At 33.3% G+C, this 5103-nt stretch overlaps 1 long non-coding RNA gene across 2 annotated transcripts; it reads left to right on the forward strand.

The window, feature by feature from the left end:
• Positions 1–1003: 1003 nt before the first annotated feature.
• Positions 1004–2353, forward strand: LOC140985810 (uncharacterized). 2 transcript variants are annotated; one of them, XR_012176858.1, is made up of 3 exons: positions 1004–1220; positions 1291–1376; positions 2060–2353. It is a non-coding gene; the product is annotated as an uncharacterized lncRNA (long non-coding RNA). The 2 variants fall into 2 exon arrangements; XR_012176859.1 differs by having other exon boundaries at positions 2064–2353.
• Positions 2354–5103: the final 2750 nt, after the last annotated feature.

The following is a 5103-nucleotide window of genomic DNA, read 5'->3' on the forward strand; positions in this document are numbered from 1 at the left end:
TCTCACTTTTTACACAACTAAATAACTGGGAAAAGTTGTCTTACTCACCAACCGAATTCAACATCAAATATAGATATCAGTTACAGCCAATCACCACACATTCTTGATACGCCCCACATACACATTTTCAACCTTTCACTTTTGAATTTTGATTTTAGCTGGACCTGATATGGTGAACGAATGGACTGATTCCATGGGGCCTTTAGGGTTTTCAATTTTTCATCTCGTTATACTTTATATATATTGATATTTGAATACATATTTTAAGAAATATTTAGGTTTTTTCTATGCACTCTCAAGCAAAGTTTCATAGCAGGAGATTTCTTGATTTGGAAACTTCCTCGTGTATATATTACAAAAGCAAAAACAAAAGAGAAGTCTCAAATCTTGAATCCCCGCCTCAGAAAGAGTGATAAATCATTAATTCGAAGGTAATATATTATTTATTCTCTTTTTCTGATTTGTTCCGATCTTTATACTTGTCCTTAATCCGCCATGCTTCCCACAATTACTCCACCCTGATAAGAAAACTAGACTGGTTTGGTAAATCATACCAACAACTTATTGCCAGCTAGATTAATTCATCCATTCCTGACTTTGATTTCGAAGATGACCGATAATTTCTTAAAATTTTACGAGTGATTTTTTTAATAATAAAATTCATGTTTCGGCCGCACTAATTCTTCACAAACTGGATTTTTCCTTTCGTTTCCATAGATGCATATGTGAGGGCTATCTAGTATTATATATAATAATTTTTTAAAAAAATTTTTGGGCCCCAAAAAAGATATGGGTCTAAGTCATTGGACTCATTTGACTCCAAATAATCACAGCCTGCAAAAGGCCAAACTCATGCAAATTCTGACAAAGTCAAGCACACGAACCATTACCTAAGAGTCCAAGCCCATTAGTGTGTGTGAGATATCCGAACACAAGGACAGTTAATAATACGAAGACATCTTCGTCATAAATAAAACCTCGATAAATATGAGATTTGATCAAATCTCAGATCCACGAGAGTCTCAATCGCCATCAAGAGTTCTGGGGAAGGGCGCAGTCGTAGAATGGGGCTCCACAGTGGTGGATGAGGCAAAGAGCAGCGGAGCGTAGCATTGGGCAAAAGCGTTCGACTTTCTTGCCAACCTCAGAGCACTCGAACTTCAAAGATTTGGATTCTTTAACCGCTTCGAAAATCTGGTTCGACAAAAGGATTGGAAACGGTAAAACCTCTTCGATTCGCTTCTCTCTTGTTCGGTAATCGCTTGGTTCTGAGGTATGATCTGGGTGCAGTTGAAGTAGGTTTTGTCGACATAATCAACTAAAATTTCTTGGAGAATCGAGAAAGTTCAAGTTTAGTGCATGTGGAGAAGTCATAGGTGAGTTATTGAATTCATCGTTTCGTTTCATTGTGTGTGTTTTTCTTATTTGTCGGAGAATATAATGCAGGGAAAGAAAAGCAACAATATCTTTGAGTTTGAGGACGATGACGTGTTTATATCTACTTTTTTGGACCTCAATTAGAACATTGCTTCATGTATTAATTTTTAAAAAATTGAGGATTGATATTTTTTTGAGAATTTATTTGTCTTTTTTTAAAAAAAGGAAAAGAAAAGTTATTTCTTTTAGATTTTTCTACAAAATATTTCATAGTTTCAAATTAATATTATTGTATTTCTGTATTAATGTCTAATCACTAGTATCAGTTTACATATTGTAGCCTTTTTAAATGCTAGTTGAATCCAGTTTTTAAATTCACCATAATTGCACGAGCCATTTTGAATATGTGAGTTAAAGAAATTATATTATACATCACAAAATGTGTAAGAAAAGACATAATTTCTAATTTGAAAATTCTCAAAAGCCTCCTTTTATTATATAGCAAATTTTGTAGTTAGATGTGTGGTTGTGTTAGTCGCACACTATATTGTTGACAATGAAGCCTTCTACTTGCCATCTTTGTGATTTACAACTTACTTTTGGGCTTTAGCTTCTCAAATGTTCAGCTAACTCATTAAAATTATATATTTCTTTATTAATCCTTTTGTTTCTTTTTTCGAAGATAGTACGGTAATGCCATTAAGAATCCAACTCCTTTCTCTATGGATGATCCTCTTGCTGTTGTTGTGCGTCGCCGCTGCACTCAATTCTTATCTGTTATTATTCAACACTGCAAGCGTAGCGCGAATACTGTGGATCCTTTCGTTTTCTTGAAGTAGCTATAATGTAAACTTTAAGTAATGGTTTTTATTGAGCTTTTTTCCCCTTCTCTTTCTCTTTCTTTTTACCTCCTGCAATTATTAGTGAAAGACTACTTTTTTTCCATGATAACAAAGATCCTTACCCTTTGCCATAGGGTAATGCAGTAATCATAATATATCACGACTTCTGGAGGACGTGTTATTAAATTATTGACATTAAATAGTTCTCCTCAGGAGCATAGAGGCAATACTCTGTTTTTCTTGGGGAAGATATATAATTTAATTGGTGCTTTCTTGGATATCTCTGAAAATGCTTCACACATGCACATATAACGTACAAAAAGGTTTAAATTTACATTTGCGATTGCTTTCGGCAGTATATCCCATGTTGACCTGTGCTCTTCTTTCTTGAAGTCGTAGGACAAACTGGTATTGTGTATAATTCTAAGTCATGTAGTGCAGGGCCGTGCTTATTTGGAGTCAAATGAGTCCAATGACTGAGGCCCATATCTTTTCTGGGGCTCAAAAATTTTTTTAAAAAATTATTATATATAATACTAGATAGCCCTCACATATGCATCTATGGAAACGAAAGGAAAAATCCAGTTTGTGAAGAATTAGTGCGGCCGAAACATGAATTTTATTATTAAAAAAATCACTCGTAAAATTTTAAGAAATTATCGGTCATCTTCGAAATCAAAGTCAGGAGTGGATGAATTAATCTAGTTGGCAATAAGTTGTTGGTATGATTTACCAAACCAGTCTAGTTTTCTTATCAGGGTGGAGTAATTGTGGGAAGCATGGCGGATTAAAGACAAGTATAAAGATCAGAACAAATCAGAAAAAGAGAATCAATAATATATTACCTTCGAATTAATGATTTATCACTCTTTCTGAGGCGGGGATTCAAGATTTGAGACTTCTCTTTTGTTTTTGCTTTTGTAATATATACACGAGGAAGTTTCCAAATCAAGAAATCTCCTGCTATGAAACTTTGCTTGAGAGTGCATAGAAAAAACCTAAATATTTCTTAAAATATGTATTCAAATATCAATATATATAAAGTATAACGAGATGAAAAATTGAAAACCCTAAAGGCCCCATGGAATCAGTCCATTCGTTCACCATATCAGGTCCAGCTAAAATCAAAATTCAAAAGTGAAAGGTTGAAAATGTGTATGTGGGGCGTATCAAGAATGTGTGGTGATTGGCTGTAACTGATATCTATATTTGATGTTGAATTCGGTTGGTGAGTAAGACAACTTTTCCCAGTTATTTAGTTGTGTAAAAAGTGAGATTCATTCAAGCTATTAATGTGGCTAAAGATTGTTTGCGCTTGATCATCAGCGTGTTTTTATGTGATACTCATATGAATAATGATTGCATTTAGAATCTCAAATGCTCATATTGCTTATAAAATCTTGTTGACTGTCCCGGTCACAGTAGCAAGTGCAGAGCGAAAATTTCTCAAAGTTAAAGCTCATCAAAACTTTTCTCCGATCAACCATGTCACAAGAAAGATTGAATGAATTAGCTATGTTATCGATTGAGAAAGAAATTATTGAACAACTTGAATATACAGACTTGATTAGTATTTTTAGCTCTAAAACTGTTAGGCGGGTTGTTTTTTAGTAATTATTTTGGACATGTTTGATATTTTTATTCATTTAGTTTTTTATATTGTCTTTAAAGTATTGATTTAATTTGAAAAATTGCTATGGAACTAAAAAAAATATGAACACACATTATGATTCAGATGCCTCATTTTAAAAGTTAGACTCAGGCCCATATATTGTTAGGATCGGCCCTGTTGGTACCATAAGGCTCGGGATACATGATGGAGCAGAGAGAATGCTAAGCAAATTTAGGGATGTTCTTGATCTCAAAAGGAAACTAATATGCTTAGGAACACTTGATTCATTTGGATATATGTTTAAGGCAGAAAGTGGTACACTCAAGATTTAAAGGGGGCTTATTAATGTTCATGAAAGGGTTAAAGAAGAACACATTGTACATACTAAAAGGTACCATACTAATAGAAAGATCTGCTACAGCTCAAACCACCTGTGATGGGAAAATTATAACACCTTAGGTTAGGACCTATGAGTAAACAAGATTAACTGATTTTTCAAAACATAATCTATTGTGTGAAGATCAAGTTCTTGGTCAAGACCTGTGTGAATATTGTATTCTTTGAAAACTAAAAGAGTAAATTTCATAAAAGGGAGTCATACCACCTCTAGACCATTTGAGTATGTTAACTCAAATTTATGGGGTCCGTCAAGGAATCTACTTCATGCTAGAAGAAGGTACTTCATGTCTATAATTGATGAGTGGCTAATTGTGAATATAAATAAACAAGACAAGAAACTGAAGTATCTTAGGACAGATAATAGATTGGAATATATGTCACAACAGTTCAAGGAGTTGTGTAGCTTCAAGGGAATTACAAGACATAAGACAGTTAGTGGTACTCCTCAACAAACGGTTTTGCGGAGAGAATGTGATATGATTCCTCGTGAACATAAAAAAACAAACTCGGATATTTGGATGAAATCGATCCCTCAATCCATGAATGCAACAAATCTTTAGTTTTTTTCCCGATCTTTGAAACAAGTATTTTGTGATATTCACTCTTAAATTATGAAGCTGAGTAACTAATAAGATGAATATATAACAATCTCTTTCAAAAGAACCTTCAAAGAACTCGTCTTTGAAATCCGTGTGATTGAAAAATTGACAAAAGCCACAAAGTATTAAACTTTGATAAGTTTGATTTGAAAAATACAAAAATATGTAAACAAACCAAAACTTTTGGAGAGAAAATGTTCTTCAATATATGATAAAGTTATGTTTTATATTCAATATTACATGTTTATATGTAAAACAAAGCCAAAAAAAAAAA

The sequence above is a fragment of the Primulina huaijiensis genome, chromosome 10, assembly GCF_012295235.1.
Source record: "Primulina huaijiensis isolate GDHJ02 chromosome 10, ASM1229523v2, whole genome shotgun sequence".
Lineage (NCBI taxonomy): Eukaryota > Viridiplantae > Streptophyta > Magnoliopsida > Lamiales > Gesneriaceae > Primulina > Primulina huaijiensis.